Consider the following 27,463-nt stretch of genomic DNA (forward strand, 5'->3'; position numbering starts at 1 on the left):
AGGTGAGATAATGCATTTTTTTTTCAATCAGAAATGCGACTTTAAGTGAAAATCCTTGCCAGAGACAAGTACTTTGATCCAAATCTCATTTACTCTACAGAGATTAAAGGGGAGGAGGTCCTCCCCTATAGGTGGACTTGGAAAGGGGCAGGGAGGAGATGAAAGAGGGAGGGGTTGGGAGGGAAAGAGGGAGCGGGATACAAAGTTAATAAACTATAATTAATATTTAAAAAAATTAAAAAAAGAAAAAAGAAAGAAATCTCATTTACTGTCTCAATGAGTTCTCACCCGATTTTCTGTGCATACATCTGAAGGATGGTGATGGCACCCTGTGGCAGGTGGAGCCACAGGAAATTACTAGAGGAACAGAAGTGTCCCCGATCATTTAGGAAGGTTGGGCTGACATCCAACTGTGATACCCCCACCCCTCCCCCGCCACCCCAGACCTGTTTGGCTTATTTTGACAATACATTAGCATGAGAGAAGCCACCGTAGGTGAGGTGCTTGTGCTGGCTCTGTGGTCTATATTTGTTGGCAGTGTTCACCATGGAGCAGAGATTGCTTATCTGAGGTTAGCTTTTTAGTCAGGAAGTTATGAGTAAGTGGACAAGTGCTGCCTTGGAACAATGGTAGACAGACCTTTCTTGGTTTTCTAAATGCTTTCCTATGCAGCACCTCTTAAGAGACCTCTGGGGTGAGTTTACAAGTAAGACAAGGTGTTTCCTGCAAGGAAAGGAATGAATATCTGACTATCTCCAGTCTGCAGATTTGTACAATGCACTGAACTACTGATGACTGGAAATTACATCAACTTGCCATGCATATAAAGTATGTTGATAACATTCACCACCCACTCTTCCCCCTAATTCCTCTCGGAGCCACTCCCAACTCCATCTTAACTTCATGCCCTTCTTTTTTGTTATTGGTATAACCCACCAAACCCAATTTGTACTGCCTATATACTTGTAAGTGTGAGGCCATCACTGAGACATGCTAACGGACCAGGGGGGCACACTCTTAAAGAAAACTGGCTTCCCCTCCCCCAGCAGCCACCAATGTCCATAGCTCCTTAGCTAGGCATTTACTAACGAAAGGCACCAATAACTACCATAAAAGAACTCACCAAAGGGGCAGGAGAATAGATTATTGCAGTAGAAACCATTGTATCATCATTGAAAGTCTGCATGCACATCTATAAACCTGGAGAGCCTATGCTATAGGCTTCATACACTTCAAGCATAAAGTCAATGTGTTCAATACTTTACATTATGATACCAAGGCAAGAAAATAGTAAAATATATATCTTATAGCAGGAGCTTTCGGTTTTTCATTGATGCGAACATCTTATATTAGGAATTTGAAAACATTTTAAAGCTTCGATATGACCATATTAGAAAAAGAAACAGGTAAAGGAATCCAGTGGCCAGGAGTCTATCTTTGTCTTTGGTATACTGACATGAATTTTGTTAGGTTGACACATGGGAAGAACTAGGTCAAGGAAAATAGGGAAACATGGCTGAACAGTCTCAGTCAAGGTGTAGTTCTATCCATCCTCGACTTAGCTGGATCTGCAAGGTGGTCCTAAGTCCTCCTGGCCTTGTCACTGCTATCACTTGAGGGAATCAGTCTGTTTCCTCTAAGGCGGCCACTTCTATTGTAGGTACAGCAAATTCATGAGAAATTTGCATAATTACTTTCATGTTGGAAGCAGCGTTTGTTCTGTAAATTTTGTTTTGGAATCCAAAGTGACTACAGGGTTAGGACAATGACTTATCTTTGAGCCTTCGGTCTTGGAGATGTTTTCCACTAAAGAGTGATGAATTTGTCAGCTTGCAGAGCTAAGCAGGTGACTTGAAGAAGAGACACCAGGCTTTCGTCACCCTGTGGGCCTAAGAGGAGCCAACAATTTCAGCAAGTACCTGCTATGTGCCTGTTTCAATTTCACACTATGTATTCCTTGGCTTTGGACAATATTTGTTTGTTTGGGGGAGTCTAACTCTGTAGCCCAGGCTGTCTTGGCTGACTTCAAACTCGTGTTTTTTCTTTGTTCAGCCTCCCGAAAGGTAGCATTACAGATGTAAGCCACCACATCCAAGTGGTTTTAGACAAGATTTAATGAAGAAAGAAAAACTACTGTCATAGTTCACCAATTCTAAGACAGTCATATTTTTCATGTGTTAACATCCTCTGAGTCATAGTCCATTAGTAACCAACACCATGTTGTTTAACCAGAAATGTTTTCCCCCTTGGCGGTACTTTACTTAGAAACTGTAAGCTGGGCGAAGTGGTACATGTCTGTAATCCCAGCACTCAGGGAGGCGGAGGCAGGCAGACCTCTGTGAGTTTGAGGCCAGAGAAACTACACAAAGAAACCCTGTCTGTCTTGGAGAAAGAAAGAAAAAGGAAGGAAGGAAGGAAGGAAGGAAGGAAGGAAGGAAGGAAGGAAGGAAGGAAGGAAGATTTTGAATAATTGTAAGATGAACACTGTGGTGGGAATGCTTAAAGAATCTGTGACTTTAAGTAAAACGTCATGGATATCTTCCTGTACCACTTCCTCTTTCCTTGAGGGTCTAGCTTACACAGAAGCCATCGAGAAGGCTTTCTAGCCTTGTTGCTTTTGGCTTGGTTTAGACACTAGCAGGGAAGACAGAGGGTGGGGAGGGGCTGGGACGGGATGTTTGCCCTTGATCATGCTTCTCTCCTGCAGGATCAAGGTTGGCTAGAGTACCCACTGAATAGCAACGTTGCTGTAGATCAACCAGATTATGAACCTTACCCCAGGAGATGTAGGGTTAACGCTGCCTCTGCACCAGCAATGGTTGCTCACCCTAGTGTTGCCCACACCTTTGTAAGCAACTCCATTACTAATTCCTCCTCAAAGTCCCAATTTGAGTCTGCATCCGCGACTGCCAAAAACCTGCTAGACCCAAAGTTCTTTAACCCTTATTTCTCATGGACCAGCAGTTGAGAGCTCAGCTGACTGCTGGATCCCTCCCTGACAAATCCCAATCAGCTTCTTAAGAGGATCTGCAGAGGACTGACATGCTGTACATTAAAGTTTGAAAAGCACTGGCTAAACACGGGAGTGGATACAATCAAATCTAGCCCCAGTAGGTTAATGGCTTATTAAGAGACTATTATCTAGTCCTCACTATCCACTGGGAAATTCTTCTTCATCTTATTATTTGTACTGAAGAGATAATGCAAATATTTTAAATAGAAATATCCTTATTTGGAAAGCTTACAGAATCTTACATAAAAGTTTGTTTGTTCTCAACTTTAAAATTATTTCATTTTAAAATCAGTAGCATCTTTGGAAGAAAACACTGCTTACAGATATAGTCATGAATAACAACAACTAGGTCCTGCTAGGCCAAACATCACTTTTTTAAAAAGGAAAGGAAAGGAAAAAAGTGAAGCTAACTGTCTGAGAGTCTGCCATATTGGATGTAAGTATAATTGGAGCTTCACTTGTCAGCATTAAGCTATTCATATTGATTTTTCTACCTCTGCAAACTGGAAGTTTGGAATTTGGAATGAAGAACTAATTGTAAACAAGATAGCTAAGGATGATATAAAGACCATTTAGTCAATTTTAAAACACAATCCTCTATAATTTTTGGCACTTATCTGGTACAAAAAGCAAGGGAGACTCCAAGGGAGGCTTTGGAGCTCTGTGGATTTGCTGGTACATTTAAAACATTTCACATTCTTCAGAGGGAAAATGAAACATTCAGTACATACAGACAGCCCTAAGAGCCCCCTTCCAGGATAAAGATGTTTATGGGAAGGAAGCTTCGGTTATTCACCTCCTGACTGCACAACGTTAACTTTTTTGCACCAAGTCTTTCTGAAAAACAGTCTAAAAGTTCCCCCATCTTAAAGGAGAAATGCTTGGTTTGTAGTTTAAGGCTGTAATGAAGCATTCCATTTTCAACAATAACTAGGTAGCCCTGGGTTGTATGGGATGCACGGAAGCCCTGACTAGATGGACATCTGCCACCCACCAGTCCTTTTGTCCCCTGCTTGTATTTGCTGTGAGGGTGCAGCCCCTGAGTCTCTGGGAGAGGGCAGGGCAAAAGGTAAGACACCTCATCTTTAGCCAGTCAGTCTTTTCACGGTCGGTCCCCATCCTGAGCCCGGCACCTCACTGCATCCTTCTTCTACATAGTCTGTAGACTACAAAAAAGCAAATAGAAGTCTTCAAGCCCCGGATTTAGAAGAATGAGTCAAGCGGTGTCTGGTTATAGTTAGTACACCCTGGTGAAAGGGGTAGCTCGCACAGTCACGTCTGTATTGTTGATTTTTCCTGTCCTACTTTTTTCCTCTATTCCTCTCCCCATCTTATTTTTCTCCACCCTCTTTCCATTTCATATCTCATGTGCCTTTACCTCCCCTCTTCCTCAGTCTCCCCCACTTTCTGCTATCCTGTCTAGTTTTAATCTTTTTTTTAAAAAAATCTTCATAGTGACTTCCATAATTGTTGTAGTAGTTTATACTCCCATCAGCAATGGAGAGGGTTCCTTTTCCCATCTTCATGCCAGCATCTGCGGTCATTTGCTTTCTTGATCATAGCTAATCCGACCAGGGCGAGATGTAATCTCAAATTATTTTAATTTATTTTTTCATAATAGCTAAGGTTTTTGCAAGCAATATACATTATTTTATTACAATTTTTTTTTAAAAAACAAAGCAAAAAATAATTAACATCCCCCCAAAAATTTACTGGTAATACAAATTCCTATGAAGTTTTGTTTTTGCTACCATAAGAAATTAAAGAAACCATTAAATACCTAGGAACATTCAACTTTGCAGCCCCTGAAAAAGCTACAAACTCCTTCTATTTTTTTTTTTTTTTAAAAAAGTGTTTTTCTACAAAGAATCTCATCAGCTATACAAAAATCTGCAGTTTTTACACTGAAGCTAATGTTGAGCTGCACTTGAATTTCACATTCTTAGCAAAATAGTTGCCTGAGTACATAAACACTCCACACATTTTAGGACAGCCATTTATTCTTCCTCCTCATCTTCATCGTTTTCTCCCTCCTCCCCCTCCTCCCCCTCCTCCTCCTGCTCATCTTCTGGTTCATTCTTCTTCTTTGAGCCTTCTGGCCTCCCAGGCCCCTCCTTTCCTGCTTCACTTTTACCCTTAGCGAGGTATGCAGCAATATCCTCTCCACACTTCTCCTTTAGTTTAGCCGCCTTCTGTTCAGACGGTTGGTTGGTTGTCTTTAGCAGGTTGCTCAGACCACAGCTCACTCAGCTTCTTTGCAGTATCTCCAATAGACAGGCCCGGGTGTTCACTTTTGATCTTTGGGCGATGTTCAAAGCAAAACAGGAAGACTGCAGACAGTGGTCTATGGGGAGCACTGGGATCTTTTTTTTCCTTCCCTTTCTTATTTGGGAGGAAGGTAATCATCTCCGTGTCATAGCGAGCTTTGTCGCTCTTGGCCAAATCTTCAAACTTCTACTTTCCCTCTGCAGACATGGTCTTCCATCTCTCGGAGCACGTCTTTAAGAAGCCGGGATGCTTCTCTTGTGCTCCCAGCGAAGTCTGCATGAAGAGGGCGTAAGAGGACATCTTGCTCCGCAGCTGGCTGGGTTCTCCTTTCCCTACGCTGACAGCGCGCTGTGTCTACCTGGCACAAGCTCTTCCCTCAAGGCCTGAAAGAGAGACTTCCTTCCCCAAGCTCCAGCTAGAATTGGCTTGTCGCTGGCGCAGTCCTCAGCCTCTTGTTTTGCAGATTCCTCTGCGCCATGGCAACTTGACCAGACCAATCAGTACTGAACACTTTTTTAAAAAATACTTATTAGCAAATTGTGGTTCTTCTCTTAAGAATTGCCTGTCTGTTTCTTTATCTTATTTATTGAATGTAGTTTGGGCATTTAATCTCTGCAGTTTTTCAGATATTCTGGATATTAACCACTGTCTAAACTATAGTTGGCAAATATTTTTTTTTCTCATTCTATAGGCTGCCTGTTTGTTCTATTAAAAGTTGATTTTGTCGAACAGAACAGTTATAATTTTAGGTCTTAGGGCCATTTTCTGGGCAACTGGAGTCCCATTCAGAAAATTCCAACCTATACTATATCTTGAAGTGTATTCTCTGAGTTTTTGCTGTTTTGGTTTTAAATTAAAGTCTTTGATTCACCTTGACTTGATTTCCGTTCAGGATGAGAGATGTGAATCTAACTTCATTCTACTGTGTTAGGTAAGAACACACAAAGTAGACTACTGGGTCAGACTGGATGACCCCAGAAATAAACCCAGAGAACTGCATGCATTTTGAGAAAAGTGTCAAAAACACACACTGGAAAAAAGACAGCCTATCCAACAATGGTACTGGCATGGTGATGAGAAGCAATGCACCATGGTGACAAAGGACAGACTCTGGCCACACACTACCCAGAGTTGACCCCAGCTTTCTGATTACTGGTTACACAAACTGTCAGGCTCTTTGCGCCCCGAGACATAATTACTATCATTAATTGAGTTGTTTTAAGCTTTAAATGATTAATATACTAAAGCACTTAGAACATTGTCTGGCAGATAAAAGGAATGCATTTATATTTCTTGCAGTGAACATCCTGCTCAGCTAAGATGTTCGCCCAGCAAATATTTTAACATCAAGAGTTAGCACCTCACATTCTTTACTGAAATTCCCACTTTTTAGAGTTTGTTTAATGCTTTGCTAGATTATTATTATATATTGGTTGCAAAAACTTATGCCATCTACAGCTATTAACGTTTTACTGTATCGTTTCTGTTTCTTTCCCCAAATACACTTGTGAAATGTGACTATATGTGTATCTACTACAGACAATTATTTTCTTTCTCGTGTACAAATATTAAAATGCATAGCCATGTACTTATGTAAACATTTATGTTTAATTTATTAGAAATAAATATTTGTATATCCCGTGTTTGCGGTGGTTTGGATGAGAGATATCCCCCATAGGCTCAGGTATATGGACACTTGGTTCCCAGGGGGCAGCACTGTCTGGGGAGGTTTAGGAGGTCTGGCCCACTGGAGGTGAGTTTTGAGACTTTAAAACCTCATGTTACTGTCAGTTTGTCTTTCTGCTTCATGCTTGCCATTGAGGTGTGTGCTCTCAGCTTCCTTCTCCTGCCCCCATGCTTGACACCTGTTGTCTTGCTCCTTCACCATAATGTGCTCTTATACCTCTGAAACAGTGAGCAAAACAAACTCTTCCATTATTCATTTTTTGATTATAGTGTTTTATTATAGCAAAGGAAAATAACTAAGGAAATATTGTTATATATTAAAATAAGACATGTTATACATATGTAAGATTTATCATATAAATGTACAATGTTTATATGATTATTTTCATATTGAAGTTAATATGTACTCATACATGTAAATTACATCTTTAGTGTGTTTTTATTATAATGTATATTTTTCTCAAAGACGTTTAGTACAGATCAGGGAGCAGCAGTTCCCTGGCCTGTGTCATGCCTGGAGACCCTGATCTGCAGCCCCCACAAGAAGATATATAACAAGGGAGTCGAAGGGAGAGTGCCGGAAAGTCACTCAGAAGGGGAAAAAGAATAGACAGCAGAAGTGGATGAAGAGAGGGAACTGGGCAGGAGATGGAATGGGGAGGGAAACTATGATGGGGATCGGATGTGGGGAGAGCTGAGGTGGGAGGTAAGAAGTCTGGGAACAAGAAGGGAATCTGAGGGGTGGGGCATCTCTCTGTCAAGCTGGAGGCCTGAGACAGGGTAGGCTCCTGGAAGGACATGGGTGTGACTCTAGCTGAGACTCGTATGGGGGTTGGAGGGACATGAAGACTGAAGTGAGCAACTCCTAGCTAGGTAGGACTAGTGGAAGGAAAGGAACAACAACCCACCCACAAAACCTGCGATCCAAAATTTGCCCTGCCTACAAGGAGTGCAGGGATAATGATGGAACAATGATTGAGGAAAGTCCAACCAATAATTGGCCCAACCTGAGACCCAGCCCATGGTAGAGAGCCAGGCCCTGACACTAATAATGATACTTTACTGGCTCCACCCAGCAACAAACCTCATAAGAAGACCAGCAGAGACAACTAACCCAATCCCAGGGGGCCTTTCAGAGACTGAGACATCAAGTAAGGAGCACGCATGGTCTGGACCTAGGCCCCCTGCACACATGTAGCCGCTGGACTGCTTGGTCTTCATATGGGCTGCCTGGTGCATGGAAGGGGGCAGGGCTGTTTCTAACATGGAATCTATTGCCTACTTCTGGATCACTTCCCCCTGGCAGGGCTGCCTTGCCCGGCCGCAGGGGATGAAGATATGTTCAGTCCTGATGTGACTTGCTGGAGAAGGTTGATACAGGGGGGAGAGGGCTCTCCTTTTCTGGGAGAAAAGGAAAGGGGAAGCAGAGACTTAAAAGAGGAGGGTGGGGAGCACCCTTGGGGTGTAAAGTAAATAAAAAAAATCAGTGCCTTGCAAAGGGAACATTGCATGGCAGTAAGGGAATAAGCAATGTGCACATTTTTAAAATTAAAAGAAAAACATCTAATTTATTTTCACTATACCCTTTTAATTAAATATAACCACATCCTCATGCCAGCAATTATCCTTTGAAAACATGAGGTTTTCTATATAAGTTAAGACACTTAAAATGTGACTTTTTGTGTCTTGAGAATCCTGGCATCTACTCTAGCATTGGGTTTGTAGAACTTTCTTGTTCTTAACTAGCTTCCCCCAAACCCCACCATGCTCATGCTTACATCTATATTAAAACCTTGTCTTAATAAACGTCAACATTGCCTCAAGAGAAGAAACAAAACATGGTTCTTAATGTCTGTTAAGCATCAGATTACATGGGTGCCGCCATTTATTACCCCAACTCCTGTTTTCTCTTTCTTTCTTTTTTCGTCTTGCTTTTCTGCCTATTTCCCATTACTCTTCATAAACAATAATGCTTTGATGAATGGTCTTTTACATACATTCCTATGCAGCGACTTCCTTTTTCAGTCAGGATGGAGTAACCATGACCAGATTTATTTTCCACATCAAACGACTAAAGCAATCTGAAAGAATACAAAACAGTAAATTCAGACATTGGACAGCAGACAGCCTGAGACAGTGGTCTCCAAAAGGACAGAAACAAATGAGATGAGGCAATGATTGTTCTATTTGCCTGGAAGAGATCCAGAGCATATCCCAAGAAGAGAGAACACAGGTAGAAGCCAGTGGTTTCTTTGTGTTGGGGATGTCTTCAGTCAGATATAAGTGGCTTGAGCGTTCAGGGAGAGCCAGAGAGGAGGAAGCTGAGCAGAAGGAAACGTGCACAGAGGCCTCACCCTGCCTAGGAACACCAGGTGAGAATGAGGAAACACTGGGAGACAAAGGAAAGAGCCATACCAAGGAGAAAATAAAATCATGCACACTCACCCAGCCAGGAAGAATCTATCCCTCCCACCATAAGGGGAAAGCTCATAACACCTGGGGTATGACAAAAGCGCTCAGAAGGCAATTATTTTAATTGTGGAGTAAAATTAGCTCTAAACTAAAGTCTTTCTTGCCCCAGAGAACAAAGTTTAAAAGCAAGACTGGGAAGGAAAAATCATCACGCGGGATCTTAACTGCTGCCATCTGCCAGAATGTGTGAAACGGCTCATGCAGCAGTGTTTAGGAGAAAAGCTCGCCTGTCAAGAAAGAGAGGATACTTTAGCCCAGTAGTGTCCGCCCATTAATTCATCCAAACCCAGAATGAACATTTACCCAGAGACTTTATGTATTTTTAAATCACCTAGTAAAGTCACTTTCTTCCCTAAAGTTTGCTTACAGAGCTGCTGAAGCCACAATTTGGAAACCAGGTATGGCACAATTCCATAGTGCCCTCTAAACAGCGTTTCTGGAACACACCATGATAAAGATGAAACACAACACGTCTGGGGAGCATGTCTAACCTGGTTACCAGGCACAATCAGCTTGTCCTTCCTGTGTAGGCTTGATTTGATTGGTGCTAAACCATGGCATTCTTTGTCTAAGGTAGGACACTTAGAAGGTTCTGCTTCTTCCTATTTTTGAATCACATACACTGTGAATGGACTGTCTGCAGTGTGTTAAGACCCTCCTACTTTTTCACTCAAACAGTCACTATTAGACGGCTTCAATTTGAGACAAATTTCAAGCAATGATTCTATCGAACTAGAATCTAATTGAGAGAAAGTAATCTCAGCTAAAAATCAAAATCCCAAGCCAGAAGATTTCTCTATCGGAGAAAATTACATCCTGAGGCTGCCAACTCAGAATGGAAACTTATTCAATACAACTCTGCCATTGTTCGTTCCTATGCTCTGTGTTTGGTAAGGAGTCACATGGGATGGGGTAGAAGTTGTTCAGGTTTATTCTGAAGCTGTTTCAAGACAGAAAAAAAGAAAAAGACATTTTGAGGAAAACTGGAGATAATATGTAGTTCATTTTCCCCTTCATGAACCCAGCCAGCATTTACTCCACCTTTGTTGCGACTGCTCCCACCCTGAAATGCCAGTCTCAATCCTCTAAGTCTATTCAAGCCTTCTTCAGACTCACGTATCCAGAAGCTTTTACTGTGTGGTTCAGCCTGCATGAGTTTCCCCCTTCTAACGCTGGCAATCTTAAAACTCTTAAGCATTTAATGAACCATGGTTCCAAAGAGAGTACTCCTTGTGGGCTGAGTGTTGTTGTAGAGAGAGCTCTGAGAGAATGGCCGGGTCTTGCCACATCTATCAAAGCAAGTTCTGTTGATGGGCCGCTTCCTTCTAGGTTCATCCTTCAGATGGGTTCTGTGTGTTTCAAGCTTTCTGGGCACATACCTCAGTCCACTGTGGCCATGACAGTGCTGTCCACTCTCCATCATAAATAAGAGTCCCTTGAACACTGAGATCATTTCTAGCACAGACTACTATTCCCAGAATGCCAAGCCTCGTTAATTAGCAAACACAACATTGGCTTTATTGGCATATCAGCCTCTATAATTTGAACAATTCAACACAGTCCTTTGTTTCTACTCTGATTTCCCTGGAAACGCACTTCTCCATCACTTGAAAAGGATACCTATAGGGAATAGACTGGAAATGTGGTTTGTCCATGACTTGTGGCCCTACCTAAAACTCTACCACTGTGCCCTGCCAAAAGGACATCACTGTCCCTTGCAGCACCTAGATGCTGGACAATTGAGTGCTGGTGGAAAGAAAGACTCCGGAGAAATGTCTTAAAGCTGCGCACTATTTCTTTCTTTTCTTTTCTGTCCCAGGAAACGTGGGAAATACATAGTGTGGAGAGACACAGCATGTATATGTATCTATATACATGTGTGGGAATACAGAGCACGGAGAAAGAGCGTGCAAGGAATCTGCATGCCCGACAAGCTACACACTGGTACTTCCCGTGAAAGAAGGTCTGACCAGGTTACTAGTTAAGGGTTTCTTATACAGCCCAGCTTTTTTTCTTTACTGATGACTATTCTGTAGGTAACAAGAAGTCATCCCTGCCTTCATACTCTATAAGAAAGTACCGAGGAAGGAGAATTCACCTCAGTGAGGTATTGACTAAGCAGCAGGTACTGTGCTAGGCGACGATGCTAGAATGTACCTTTCCATCATCCTTAGAGGTCAGCACACTGAAGTTCAAAGAAGGTAACTAGCTGGTGCCAGGTCTGCTCAACTGCAAAGTCCAAACTCTTTTTCTCTTTGCAACAATAGTGAAAGCAACTGCTAGCATTTATGAAGCTCTTCGGTGTCAAAAAACCATGCTATTGTGCTTAAATCACCTATATTTAATTATCCCGGCACCTCTTTGAAATCAGTAACACCATTGTACTCACTTCAGGAGTGAAGAAAGGGAGTTAGTAACAGGTAATGGCGTAATTTAACACTTTCTGATTGGCTCTAGAGCACCTTGTCCTACTCCTCTCTGCTTAACTGTGAGCGATTTTTAAATTGTTAAGCACTCACAAAAGGAATGTTCAGTTCCCTGTCTGTGCCTGAAGCTGGAATTAAGTCAGTCTTCTGACTCTATGTGTTTGGTGGCTTATAAATGGCCTGTCTACCCCAGTATGTGGCCGGTTAGAGTTAAAAGAAGAATCCTTTTCATAAATAAATAAATAAATAAACAAATAACACACAAGAACTATGTCAGTAAGACCCAATTGCCTGTGTGAGCCAAGACCTTGCAGTATCCAGCTGCCAGCTCACCAATCCAAATCAGTCATTGCACAGAAGTGAAAACTCATTACTAAGGCTGTGAGCTGTTCAGGTTTAACTCTCCTGAAATTCTGTCAACCAACAGGTATATTCTGAAGAACAACCAACAAAAGAGAAAGCTTCCAGAGGCCTTTGAAATGTAGCAATGCTTTTTGGTAGCCACTATAGCTTCATTTCATAAATTAAAAAAAAAAAAAGATTGATTCTGCTCATTGTTTTATTTTAATGTTAAATTATAGTCCTATTAGCAAATGTTCTTACCAATAGTTCAGGATGGTATTGCCTCTGAAAACCAATGTAAAGAAAGAAGATGGAAAGTGCTTTCAAAGACCTGCGTAATTTCAACTATAGAATCTGATGAAGACATTCAGACACAAGCATGACTGGCTAATGCACAGACATGCATCTCTAGAGAGTGTGCTTGGAACATAAGGCCTTAGGCTTACTATTGCTGTCTGTGATGAAACACCATGACCAAAGAAACTCGAGAAGAGAAAGGTTTACTCTGTAGCGCTGCCACTGTTGAGGAAGTTAGGACAGGAACTCAGACACAGCAGGATCCTGTGTTCTGAGTTATTTGTTCTGGCTTATAGGTTCAGAAGGAGAGTCCACAGTGGCAGGGGCAGTGTGGCAGATGTGCAGAGCAAGACACTGAAAGATTTCCATCCATAAGTAGGAAGCAGAGAAAGCTTATATGACTTTCAAAGCCCACCTCCAGTGATAAATTTTCCACAGTGAGGCTTTACCTCCCGAAAGTTTTGTAACATCCCCCAAACAGCACTACCTACGAGGGTCCAAATTCCCATCATCAGAGCCTATGAAAGAACGAACACTGTTCATCAAATCTCCACAAACACCAACATCATTATAACCCTCTGACCACTCTTCATACACATTTTTTTTTTTACAGTCTTTGGCCTATCTTATTTTTTTTCTTTTGAAGGGCAATTTAAAAAATATTAATTTCTCATGGTTTTCTGTCATAGTTAGAATTCTCTTACGTTCTTTTTTTTCTTTTTTCCAACATAATATTTTTGTTGATTCTTTGGGAATTTTGCATCATGTGCCCATCACACTCATGTCCTAGCCCTTCTATGTCCACCTGACACTCTTTTAGCCTCCCCACAAAAAAAAAAAAGAAGCAAAGAATAAGATAACAAATCCAGTTTGTGTTGTCTACATACTCATACTCATTGGAGTATTGTCAAATTCTCAGTACCCTGCCCCTATATGGAAGAATATTGAAGCTACAGGCCAACTTGTAGATAACTGGCACATTGTCATCATGAAGTCTTTAAATATGTAAATACTGGGTGGCTTTAGTGATTTTGACCTTCTCAGAAGGTATAAATATTTCTCAGAAATATAGTTTTTGGGGGCTAGGGAAACAGCTCAGTGGTTAGAATAACTTCCTGCTCTTCTAGAGGATCCAAATTCTGTTTCTAACACCTATGTCCTGTGGCTCATAAGGACCTCTAATCCAACTCCAGAGGTCAAAGAGTCCTCTGGCCTTTGCAGGCATCTTCACATAGACACACCCAAACACCCAAACAAAAATAAGTCAAATCTTTTAAAAATAGCATATCTAATGTGATTTCTTAGAAAATTTATTAGTAAAAGATCTTGTTAGATCTATTTGGTAAACTCTAAATGAGATTTTTAAAATGTGGAAAAGAGTAAGACCTGGAGAGGACAGGAACTCCACAAGGAGAGCAACAGTACCAAAAAATCTGAGCACAGGGGTCTTTCCTGAGACTGATACTCCAACCGAGGGCCATGCATGGAGATAACCTAGAACCCCTGCACAGACATAGCCCATGACATGTCAGTGTCCAAGTGGGTTCCATAGCAATGGGAACAGGGACTGTCTCCGACATGAACTGATTGGTCTGCTCTTTGATCACCTCCCCGCTGAGGGGGGAGCAGGCCACAGAGGAAGACAATGCAGCCAGTCCTGATGAGACCTCATAGACTAGGATCAGAAGGAAGGAGAGGAAGACCTCCCTTATCAGCAGACTTGGGGAGGGGCATGCATAGAGAAGTAGGAGGGAGGGTGAGATTGGGAGGGGAGGAGGAAGGTGTTCACGGGGGGGGGGGGGGAGGGGGAGGGTACAAAGTGATTAAAGTATAATTAATAAAAATTATTTTTAAAAAATCCACTTTACAATTGTCCCATGTTTTGCAAACTTTTTTAAACAAGCTAAGTTTTGGTAGTAGGGGGCCTTCAAGAAAGAAAGTAAAGTTGTACTTGATCTCCTATTTAAAAACAAAACAAAACAACAAAACAAAAAAAAAACACCAGCAAAGCTCTAGCTATCAAAGGAATACAGAGTTGATCACACATACCTGTTGAGGGGATTTTTGAATACACTATGTAACCCTTGCCAGGAGTATCCACTTCCTCCAGCAGCTTTATAATTCAGTGTTTCTCAACCTCATTTGCACATTAGAAAGACCTGGGTGTTTTCAGAAAACACAGAATCCTGGATCCTACCTAAAGTTACACATAAGCAGAAATTTGAAATTCCCCTCTAAGGAAATCACCCCAGAGTATTTGTGTTCGACGTATGGATTTTGGCCATGGTGCTGTTATTTTTTCTACTTAAGAAAAATATCAAGGTTCTTTTTACTACATTACTTTCATTTCTGCGTACTTAGAGATTCATTTGCAGCATATATTATGTATAATTTTGGTGTTAACTGAAATAAAAGGAAAGGAGAAATCTGATAACACAGCATTCCAAGGGCCTCCTGGGATTCTCTTCTTTAGAATGAGAGCCTTTCTGTGAAGCTGGGGTGCAAATGTCCCAAATAAGAGTGGTTAGATAATTTAGTAGATTAAATACAAAACCAAAATGTGAATTCTTTAGTCCAAAAGGATTGACAACTTTGAGGCAACGATAACATGAAGCTTTTTTTAGATCAGGCTCTGTGCACAGGGAAAGACGGCTTGTTGATGAAGCCATGTCCCCTTTGGAGGACCCGTGTTCTTTGTATGTTCAGCTGTTCATGCACTCTGGCTGTAAAGCAGGCAGATGAAAGAAAGTACTTGATTACATCTTTATCCCAGTGGAGATGGTTCATTTTGTTTTGTTTTAAAGTCTGTTTCATCATCTTTCACTTATCCCTCCTTTGACTTCAACACAAATCATTTCCTCTTGCTCTAGTTTAGACGCACATATGTTGCACATTGGGAGTTTTCTTTTCTTTATTGACCATCCTCCCGAGTCTTGTACAATAGGGAGTGCTGATGGCAATGGCTCATCCTGATTATTAGCTGGATTATATTGAAACACACAAAGAGTGCATCCCCTGAGCACACCTGCGAGAGTGCTCTCAAGAAGAGACCCTAAGGGAAGGATCCCACCTCCTGTAACCTGGAGTTCAAGGTCAAATAAACAGGAGCACTCTCTCCCACTCGCTCTCTCTCCCTCTCCCTCTCCCTCTCTTCCACCCTCCTTACCTCTCTCTCTCTCCTTGCCCTTTCCCTCTCTTCCTTCCTTCCCCCATGTTCTTTCTCCAGGCCATGAGTTGCTCTACTCCACTTTGCCCTCCCTGATAAAACTTCTGAAATCATGAAGCAAAATAAACTTTACATTGCTTAAACTGTAGGCCAGGTATTTGGGCACAGTAATTAAAGCTAACTACCAGAAAGACTTCAAGTTCAGATCCCTCACTAAGACCTAGTCAGTGAATGTCCTTTCTGATGCTTTCAGCTTTTGTCTTAAAGATAAGTACTATCAACTGAGTATCTACTCTGTGCTTTGTATTGCTGGTGTCCATGAAAGTTGCTATAACAAAATATCTTAGACTGGGTGACCTATAAATAACATGAGGTTATATGTTAAAGGATTATTAATATTTAATATTGATTGATTTTATTAGTAATGTAACGGGTACTCTTTAACCAACTATTTACCCAAATAACTACATAGAGAGACTAGGATTTATTTAATTAGCCTAGAGCACAATACTGAGCAATAATTTCTCCATCCTAAACCTCCAAGCTAGTCTAGATTCCTCCTCTTCAGATTCCCAACATTATACTTGCTTTTTAATTATATCGTAGGTCCAGTCCATTTCTCTTGATGTTTCCTGGTCCCTTCCTTGTGGCTCCAACTCCTACTTTCTCTCTCTCCTCTCCTCACTGGACCTGGATGTCCCACCCTAGTCTCTGTATTGCTCAGCCTTGGCTGGTTGGCATTTTATTGGCACAACGGAGAACATTTGGTGGGCATGTTTATACAGACTTGAGACAAAAGATACTTAAACATCACATGCATGTGATTGAAACCACATAGTGGGTAGAGCAATCAGCATTTGAATGGACTGCACACACTCCACAAAAATATTATGCCAACAGTTATATCACATAATTTTTGCAGTTGGGAAGTCCAAAATCAAGGCAGATTTGGTAGTTAATGAGGCCACTTTATGGCTAAAATGGTATCTTCTTGTGTGCTCACATCATGAAAGACAGGCTACTTCTCTAAGGGTCTAATTTATAAGTATGCAAATCTAGTTATAAGAGTTTTATCCTCAAGGTCTAATCACTTCCCAGGAATCCATCTCCTACCATCATCACCATTATCATCTTCATCATCATCACCTTGAGAGTTAAGATTTCATCATGTTAATTTTGAGGGTCACAAACATTCTGACCGTTGTATGTTTATTTTCCTCCTTACAACAAAATTATTTGGGAATGAATTATTTTTCATTTTTTCAATTTTGTAATGGTGTTGGTGTTTTGTCTGTATGTATGTCTGTATAAGGGTGTTGGATTCCCTGGAACTGGAGTTACAAACAGTTGTGAGCTGTCAAGTGGGTACTGGAAATTAAACCTGGGTTCTCTGGAAGAGCAGCCAATGCTCTTAACTGCTCCAGCACCTATTTTTCATTTTTTCAAATGACCAAGTTAAGTGTTCTATAGAGGTAAATAATTAGTGTGAAAAAGGACACAGAGATGTCTTCAAGCCAGATTTAAAAAAGAAAGACATATCTTGGTTCTCATCTCTCATAATTAAGATTATCTGCATGGGACATTGGAAAAATATTTTCTCCAACTACATAAGGGGAAAAATTACTAATACTTTTGCTCTGTAAAAGTTACATAGTACATGGGACAAGGTAAATACTCAATAACACTGGTTCCTACTGTTACAATGTTTCTCCTGGTACTAGTCCTGGGTATGAATTATCCTGATTTATCTTGTGTTTGGCAAATGCCATGTATGCAGCACACAGTAAGATAGGGTGATTGGTTGGGAGGAGAGGGAAATGGGACCAAGATCAGAATTTTTTTTTCAAGTTTTCCACAAGCTCAAAAAAGAAAAACTCCTACCCAGAGGCTATTTAAGCTGTGGGCTGGCTTTCCCCGGGGTCCGAGGATTGTTCAATGTTCCTGAATAAACTGCATTGAAAAAAAAAAAAAAAAAGAAAAACTCACCTGTGGCTTGACGTTGCAAACCTGTAGAAAGAAAGAGAGAGTTCATAAGGTATTTTTTTCCATCACAAAAAGAACTAATCACTACAGAAGAAAAGTTTTTAAAGTGATGAGTTTCTACCCTCAAAGCCAACCGTGTTTTGACACCTTTTCCTGGTTACTGCAAAGTTTCTAAGCCTTCTCTACAGCTGCTCCTCCACAGCCAGTAACTTCACTCTGCAAGACCTTAGTACTTCCAGAAGAAAAATTAGAAGGTAAGAATTTGAGGGAGCCCGAGGAAAGAACCATTTATTAAAAGTAAGACCCTCAAATACGTCAAACAAACATGCTAACACCGCTGGAGATGACATCATGGTATGATGAAGGGCACAGACAAGCAGGCCCACCCTCTCACCAGCAGCCAACTGCCTTCAGCCCTGAGCAACACTGAAGCAGTAAATCCAATAATTCCGCAAGTTTGCCACAAGGCTAAACAAATGTAAAAATGAGAGTTCACTTTCCAGAAGAAGTGAAAAGTGTGGTTGGATATTTTTTAAAATGTGTTTTTTTTTTCTTTGTGGAGTTTAACAAGAGAATAAATGAGTCAAAGTTATAGAAATGTAAATGTAACCATAACGCTCAATTTAAAAATTCTGATTGAAAGTTGGGTTCATGTACCTATTGTAGAGGTGAAGAAACTGACATTTGGAGAAGGGAAATGATTTGGCCACAGTCATGCAAGTAAGAAACAGCAGAGCCAGACTGGGACACTTGGCCCTCTGATTCAAAACTGTGTATAAAACTACCTCTGGACATCAGTAACGTTATTTTACTTAGGCAACATCATTGACTTCATTTTGAAATTTTGCCTAAACTTTAGATCGTAGCCTACCACAGGTAAAGGCAAAGATTTAGGCAATTGAAGCTACATGCAAAGTGCCAGGGACCCATTGTGACTTACATACACTCACTCCAAGGACAGGATTACACAGTTTTCTCACACACTCAGAGTTTCGAAGACAAAATCCCATATTGATCATGCCAATGTCTTCATTTTTTTGTTTGTCTGGGTTTTTTGAGACAGGGTTTCTCTGTCTTACAAGCCCTGGCTGTCCTGGACTCACTTTGTAGACCAGGCTGCCCTGAAACCCTCAGAGATCTACCTGCCTCTGCCTCCTGAGTGCTGGGAATAAAGGCGTGCACCACCATGCCTGGCTGCCAATATCCTAACTTTATTGCATTGTACTTTATCAACATTAGAAGTAGTAATTTATTCAATTTAATGTTTTAAACATTCTGCTGGTAAGATGGGTCAGTGGGTAAAGGCACTTGCCACATGAGCTTGACAACTCAAGTTCAATTGCTGGAACCTATGAAAAGGTAGAAAGAACAACTGACTCCACAAAGTTGTCCTTGGACCTCCACAGATAGACTATAAGGTATATGACCCCTCCCTACAACAACAACAACAACATAATAATAATAATAATAATAGTAATAATGCAATTAAAGGATTTTAAACATAAAACAAACTCATTATCTCATTATCTCAGTATTTTATACTGGGAGGCTCAAATAATGAAAAAAGCTATGCCTTCCTGCCAATGGTTCAGTTTTCACCACAGTCTCTGAAAAAAGAGAATCACCCCACTCACAGGTAAAACACTCATCTTTTTCTGTGAGTAACATAGCCTAGGTTCATCTCATGTACCCTATGAGTGCCAAGAATTCCTACTAGAGTAAAGTTGGCACCACGACCAGATTACCAAGCAAGGGCTCATGACCTGAGGCCATAGGTCAATCCCTCAGGTCCTCTACACCCCTATGACCCTAGGAGACTAGAGGCATATGGGTCTCAGACTTCTAAACAGATGTGCCCTCAAATGCCACTCTGAAAACACACTAAACTCCAATCTGACTGACTCACTTTAACCACCACATAGTTCATGTCATATTTATTTATATTTTTCTCTGGTGAAAATATTATGAAATATTTTATGCAAACAGAAGAGAGTATAAAATGTAGCAAAAGATAACTGTCAAAAAAGGCAAACACCTAGCACTCATTTGAACAATAACTCACAATAACACTCCTGAGAAATGTGCCCTCTGTCCTGTGTTTACCCTTACTAACCGTTGAGAGATAGACACCAGCTTGGCACAGCTGTTAATTGGTACCATATTATCCTTTATAATGTCATCTGGCTACAATATTTTCACCTTCCCTCGATCATTTATTTTGAACTTTATCTGTTTATGAACGTGATGTAGAAAGAATCTCATTGGGTATCTTGCGGGATGCTTCGCTCATCGAGTGTAGAGCACATACCCATTCTTTATTGTTGGGCTCTGTGATAGTTTGCATTTAAAATAACTCCCAGAAGTCCATGGGTTGAATATATGGTCCCCAGCCTGGTGATGCTGGGAGGAAGTGGGAACTCTAGAATATAGCACCTAATTTTGGGGTGTGTTTTTTTTTATAGAGGATTGTAGGATGCTAATGTCTCTCTTTTATGCTACTATGGTGTGCTTGCTGCTTTACCACAGGCCCTAAAGAAACCAAACCACTTGACCATGGACTAAACCTTCAAAGCTGTGAGCTAAAATGAACTTTTCTTCTATTAAAAGACTTTTGATTTGACACTATTTTGGGGGCACATGCTACAACATTCATGTTGAGGTCAGAATATAATTTTGTCGAGTAGGCTGTCTCCTTCCACCTTTACATAGGTTCTAAGGATTGAACTCAGGGTTTCAGGCTTGTACAGCAAGCACATTTACCCATCCTGCAGGCCCTGAGCCCTTCCTCTTTTTTAGTTGATTTATCTCAGGTATTTGTTATAATAGCATAAAGTTCACAAACACAGATACAACGATTTTCCTTCTTTTTCATATTACAAATAGGGTCCCTATGATCATATTTCCTGATATATGCAACACAGTGTGGTACTTCTACAGTTCGATATCCCCATCAGCTTTTCGATATTGGATATATTTTTAATTAATGACAAGCTGGTGAGTGTGCACATGCCTTTGAGTGGTTCCAGTTTGTAGTATCTCGATTGTGTTGGGCGTCCCCTCATGTGTTTGTGACAACATTTACATCTCTTCTTCTGTGCAAGCCCCATCACACCAGACTGTTCATGTTTTTATTGTACTACAGAAATAATTTTAGCTTCTGTCAGTCAATTGCCGCAAGCGCTCGCTTCCATTCATTTGCCCATGGAAGTCAACCAACGTGGGGGTTTTTGTTCTGTGAAAACATGCACAAAGCCCACCTAGCTAATCATCTCTAAATATTTTCGGAACTTTAAAAATATGTTAGAGTACATCTGAGCATGCGTTGTCTTTAACTGTCACCCCAATGTGCTGGAAATGGGTGTGCCTTTAAGGATCAAAAGTTTGGGAGCGTTAGCAGGCCTTCTGGTGTTGGTCTCCTTGGTTTGCCTGTGGTATATATGCAAGATTAGAGTCTCACAACAGTGTAATGCAGCCATGATCATTCAGGCCTTTACAGCCATTGAAGCAGGACATTCTCCCCAAGCATGGTTGGCTACCATAAAAAGTTAAAATGTTATGCTCAGGATGCGAGGCTAAGTACTGCACTCAGGGTCAGCCGCTTTGGACCCAGAGAAGAGCATGTCTGATTGCATGCGGGTTGATGCCCCAGGTCCCGCCTCTGAGAAAAAGGTATCGGACGGGTCTGATGCTCTTTGGGTGGATGACACCTAAATGAATATCAGTACAAAGTCCCAATTTATTTCTAAGAGATCAGACCTCTACTCTTGCCTGATGCATCTAAAACAAAGAGGGGGAACTGTAGAGAGCTGCATAATGCCGTGCCTTAAAGATGGAGCTGGTTTCCGCCTTCCACCTTCCCGATGGTGAGTGCTCTCTGTCACAAACAACTCCATATTTGGCTAAGGCTGAGGATCTGGCTTGCTTCCATGTATGTGGACCTACCTGCATTGCCCACGAGGCACGCTGGGGTTGGCTACCCAGAGGCTATTTTAAGCTAGGGGCTGGCTTTCCCCAGGGTCAGAAGATTGTTCAAGGTTCCTGAATAAACTGCATTGAGAAGAACAACAACAAAAAGATCAGAAAGAAGGAGAGGAGGACCTCCCCTATCAGTGGACTTGGGGAGAGGCATGCATGCAGAAAGGGAGGGAGGGTGGGACCGGGAGGGGAGGAGGGAGGGGCTTATGGGGGGATACAAAAGGAATAAAGTGTAATTAATAAAAGTTAAATAAAAAATTTAAAAAAAAAGTTTTCAACCAGATCTTTAAAAAGAAATTTGGGGAGCTGGAGAGATGGCTCAGTGGAGAGATGGCTCAGACCTCTGGTCCTGAGTTCAATTCCCAGCAACCACATGGTGGCTCACAACCATCTCTACCTCCTATTGCTGTCTTCTGGCATGCAGGTGTGCACACAGACAGAACATTCAAAATAAATAAATAAATAAAATTTTTAAAAAGAAGTTTTGTTACTCTACTACTTGTCTTTTTTTTTTTTTGACAGCACAATTAAACGCTTAAACACACATATTTTATGTTCATGAACATCTTTAACCCTTCTAATTATCCCAGTCTGGAACTATAAACTGGAAAAGAGGCATTGTGGGGGAGGAATGGGAGCCACGTGAGCCAGAGGCAGGGACTTGATTGGCTTTGCCTCTGTCTTTATGAAGAGGAGAAAAGTGCACTCTAAACTGGTTTGGGTTACTTACATAATAAAGGGATCTCCATGCCTAGAATGCCTTTCAAGGATTTGACAATAGCTATAAATTAAAGCCAGATGAACCTTGATTACATCTCTTTGGTCTATAGATTTTCCTTGCCAGCTTTTCTCTCTCTCTCCCTCTCTCTCTCCCTCTCTCTCTCTCTCTTTCTCCCTCACCTTAACTCTTCTTATTATCTTAAGGATTTTCTTTTTATGGTTTGTTTGCTCACATTTTCTATTTTCTCAGGAAACATTTTCTCATTTCTTTGGTTTCCTTTCTGCCCTAGGCAGTGTTTCCTTCCCTTCATCCTTTCATTCTAATCCTTTCAGTTACCTAAGTCTCTGCACAGGATCTCCAGTCAACACTCTGAGAGGGAGCGAGTGGTTTTAATTTTTCCTTTTCTTTATACCAGGAAACTTCCATTTAGATTAAATGTTTTATTTTAGGAACACATCTTTTTTGTGTTAAAGCATTATTTACATTTTTGGAGTCATTTTAACAACTAAGAGGATTCCTTAAGGTCATAAAAACTACTAAGTACAAATGCTTTTGCATCTTTAGAAAGACAATGATGGAAAAAATAAAGAACATTCTCCTCAATAAGAATTGGGACTCAAACCCCAGTTTCATCTCTGCCCAGGGCAGAGCCTCCCACGGAGCTTCTGTTTCCTTTTCTCTAACCCCTTTAGCATATGGCAGAGTTCTGGAGGTTTTCTTTTCTTTTTTCTAGATTTAAATTTATTTTTAATTTATATATTTACTTTACATCCCAATCATAGCCCCCTCCCTCCTTTCCTCCTGGTACCTCCTTTTCACCCTCTTTACTCTATTGCTCCCTCCCCTTGTCCTTAGAAAAGGCCACACACACACACACACACACACACACACACACCCCAACCCACCCCAGCACATCAAGCCAAATCAAGACTAAGCTCCTCTGCTTCCACCACGGCCAGGCAAGGCAACCCAGCTAGGGCAATAACAGAGAGAAGGGTCTTTGCTGGAGCTGGTGACTTAGCATAAGGATATTCCTTAATAGCGAAGAGGGCCTGACTAGAAGGGCCAGGGATCCCCATAATAGCTGTTCCTCTCTGGAGGAAGTGGTTAAGAGCTGCTTCAGTGAACACGCCTGGGGAAAAAGAAACCAACCCGGATCAGCTTTGACCCCACTGCAGTTCCTTAAACAAACGAGATGGTTGCCACACAAATGTCTGACTTTCCCCCCTCAAGCTGCTCATTCCTCAACAATACCTGAGATTCTTAAAGTGTAGCCTCATGGCACCAAATTGACTGGTGGCCAACATGCAGAAGCCCAGGACCATTCCATTCTTGAATTTTTTGCCAAAATGTCACCACTAAGATAGTACTCAACACATATCCACTCAGTGTGAGATCTAACAGACACACCCCAAATGACCTGGTTCCTTGTCCATCAAATCTGTTTATATATATATATATATATATTATTCTTTGTGTGTTTTACATCATGCACCCCGGTCCTGCTCATCTCCCTGTCCCCTCATATCTGCCCTTTGCCCTTACAACCTCCTCCCAAAATAAAATAATAATTATAAAAACACACATATAAACAAAGCATAGAAACATCTCATCATGGAAGCCGTAGTGTGTCACAGTGTGCCCGGTAAAGTATAACCCTCTGTTCACACATGTTCGCTTACAAATGTTCATCGCAATGGGTCATTGGGCTTGTTCGAGATCTCCAGCTTCTGTGACCCCATCAATATTGAATCCTCATTGGGACTCCTCCTGGCTCTTCTGTTGTTGCCCTGTGTCATGGAGATCCCACAGCAATGGATCAGCGGGACTGGCCCTTTCACAATGCCCAACCGTTCACAGATAAAGAATTTGGGGTGGGCCAACCAAGAGGTCTTGATCTGGGCCTGGGTAGTAGCTGAGCTGGTTAGCCTGCTGGCTTTCCCTTATCCACACCACCAGGATGAGCTCTCCAGCACTGCTCTGACTAGGCCACTCAATGCTGCCACCAGCAGTAGGTAGGGTCAGCTCTCCACTCATGCCCTCAGGGGCTGGCTCACCCACAGAGCCAGCTCCCCTGCGCTGCCCAGTCAAGGCTCAGGGCCCACTCTCCCCAGTGCCACAGCCTGTGGGGGAGGGGGGCACTCTCCTGCTCTCACACCCTTGGGAATGGCTCACCTGTGCCTTCGCCATCGGGACCAGCTCCACTGTGCTGTCCAGGTGAGGATCTCCCAAGTGCTACAGCCAGTGAAGGGGCAGAGCTACCTTTCCTACTCTCATGACTTCAGGGACAGCTCTCCCAACTTACACAGGCGGCAAGTGGCGGGGAGGACATCACCCCCTCACCCATGCCACCTCACAGCAGAGGGGTGGCAGGGTCATCTTTCCCTTGATCACACCCTCGGGACTGGCTTAACCACATCCTCTCAAACAGGGCCAGCCCTACTCCTACTGCACTGCCCAGGTGAGGTGCCAGCCTAAGAGGGCTCTCTCCCAAGTGCTGTCACTGGTGAAAGGTGGGGCCAGCTCTCCAGAGATCTGCCACAACCAGTGAGGGGCAGGACCAGTTCTTCCCAGCCCTTGGACATCCGTGTTGTCCCTGGCTGCTGCCACAAGCAGCCCTATGTTTGCTGGTGGCAATATGAACTTCTGACATCAACACCGACTCCTGCCACTGTAACTGCATAGTCACAGACCCACACATGGCCCTCGGAGGCAGCTGGGGCTGGGACTAGTCCCAGGTAGCGGGGCTGGTCACTTACAACAGGCTACTCCTCTCCACCCTAGAGTCTCCAGTGCCATCTCTCTTCATAATGCTCAAGCTGCTCTACTTGTCTTTCTCTCCCATCTGTTTACCATATACTCACACATTGTGGTGGCTCCTGCTACAGGCTGGCCCCACTGTAGGCTGGCCCGGTGGCTGGCAGGCCCCTGGGTGACATCCACCTTCTTCACTGTGAGATGTGGCTGCAAGCTGAAAGGCAGGTTCTGTGGGTGAGGTGGTTGTCTGCAGGTCTTTGTCTTTTTCCTCCCCGGGAGTAGGCAGGGCTCTGTGTGTCTACGGTCAGCCCATGCCATAGGGCACAGGGCATGTCTGTAGGCATCTTTCGATGCCCACACAGCATGGCAATCTCTGTCTGTTTTCCTCCTCTAGTGCTGTGCTGCCTGGATTTGATTGAATTCGATTTCATTTTTATGTGTCCTAGGCATAAAACAACTTTGGCCACCAAGCCAGGCATCAAGGTAGGACTGCCATCTGCTCTGCCCCTGACTGATATAAAAACAAAACCACCAATGAGGTGTCTTTTTGCCCATTGCCAGGGGTATCAAATCTTACCATTCTTAATGGTGCAATAAAATCACCTTCTTCTTGGAACTTTTTTATTGTTATGAGCTAAGCGATAGACAACACAAAGTCATACCATGCAACAGTTCTCACGTGGGATGTTTATTGGGGAGAGGGCATGCAGAGTGTCTGCCTCTGGATGAGGGTAGAGGGAAAGAGAGAGTGGACAGCAGGGATTGGCTTTCTATAGGGGATATAGCGCATATGTGACTCCTGGCGACAGTGGGAACGTGCTGCATCTTGGCAGCTAGTGAAGACATATCCTGCCGTCGCTGGGTCCTGGAGTGCAGGCTGGGGGAGATGGCTGGTTGCTGACACTTAAGCTATCCCAGGTTAAAGGAACACACGAGCCCACTCTTATAATGCCAATCACAGACGTGCTATTATAATCTCAGCTCTGCCTGGGGGTTTTAATATGTGATGCATGCAAATCCTTTTGATTTTTATTCTGTTTTAAAAATATGAATTTGATATCAAATCGATGCAAATAGAAACTAGTTGTGAGATATGTTTTAAAGTTCATTCTAGGGGTGGAAAGTGGAATGTAAAGTAGAGAAACCAAATTCTATCTCTCCCTGCTTTACCAGTCAGAGGTATGGCCTTGAGCAACTCTTACCCAGGGAGCAAAAATTGCCAAACAACCCAGCGATCCTGCTCTTCTTCATAAACTAGCAATGAAATGATAGACATAGAGTATGTGACACAGGCTAGGGCCATAGTAACAGGAGCCAGTTTTAACACAAAATACTTAATGAATAAATGTTCCAAGCGAACATGCCGTTTTTACTAGGCGTTACAGACCAAATCACTCTTTTAGTCAACAAACATTTGTTGAGCTCAAAAGTTCTTCTGGGCAATGAGAATGTAACAGTAGAGTGGCAGAGGGGTCATAGGAGTGATGAGGGTGGAAGAGCGACACGCTAGTAGGATTCCTGCCTTAGTCAGCTTCCATTGCTGTGAAAAGACACCAGGACCAAGGTAGCTCTTATAAAGAAAGTAATTTAATTGGGGCTTGCTTACAGTTTCAGAAGTTTAGTCCATTATCTCAGCGGTGCAGGAAGCGTGGTGGCACACAGGTGAACATGGTGCTAGAGAGGTAGCTGACAGTTCTACATCCAGATCTGTAGGCAGCAAGAAGAGAGAGAGAGAACCACTGGGCATGGCTTGAGATTCTAGCACCTCAAAGCCCACTCCCAGTGACACACTTCCTCCAACAAGGTCGTGCCACTCCTTGGTGGCCAAGCACTCAAATCTATGAGCTATGGGTCCATTCTTATTTAAACCAACACATTCTACTCCCTGAATCCCATAGGCCTATAGTTATACCATAATGAGAAAATGCATTTAGTCCATTTTCAAAAGTTCTCATAGTCCATAACAGTCTCACCACTGTTTAAAAGCCCAAAGTTCAAAGTCTTTCTGAGACTTTTTCATGGTAATCTCTTAACTATTACCTCCTGCAAAACCAAAATCAAAAAGCATATTACATACCTCCAACGTACAATGAATGGCACAGGATATATACATTACCATTCCAAAAGAGAAGAAAGGGAGGATAATCAGGAAATACTGGACCAAAGCAAGAACAAAACCCAGCAGGGCAAACTACAAATTTTTCATCTCAGTGGGTGAAATCAAAGTGCTCTTCAGATCCCTAACTCCTTTCAGGTTTGTTGACTGCAACACATTTTTCTCTCTTCGGTTGGTTCCACACTCACTTAGCAGCTCTCTTTGGCAGGTAGCCCTTGACTCTGGCAACTCCCCAACATCT

General features: G+C 42.2%; 2 pseudogenes; both read right to left on the reverse strand.

Annotated features, from left to right (window-relative positions):
• Positions 1-5,010: 5,010 nt before the first annotated feature.
• LOC110550456 (high mobility group protein B2-like) lies at positions 5,011-24,539 on the reverse strand (annotated as a pseudogene).
• A 1,000-nt stretch (positions 24,540-25,539) lies between these two features.
• On the reverse strand, positions 25,540-25,672 carry LOC132646889 (small nucleolar RNA SNORA48; annotated as a pseudogene).
• Between the last annotated feature and the right edge of the window lie 1,791 nt (positions 25,673-27,463).

Source organism: Meriones unguiculatus, chromosome 12, assembly GCF_030254825.1.
Source record: "Meriones unguiculatus strain TT.TT164.6M chromosome 12, Bangor_MerUng_6.1, whole genome shotgun sequence".
Taxonomy (NCBI): Eukaryota; Metazoa; Chordata; class Mammalia; order Rodentia; family Muridae; genus Meriones; species Meriones unguiculatus.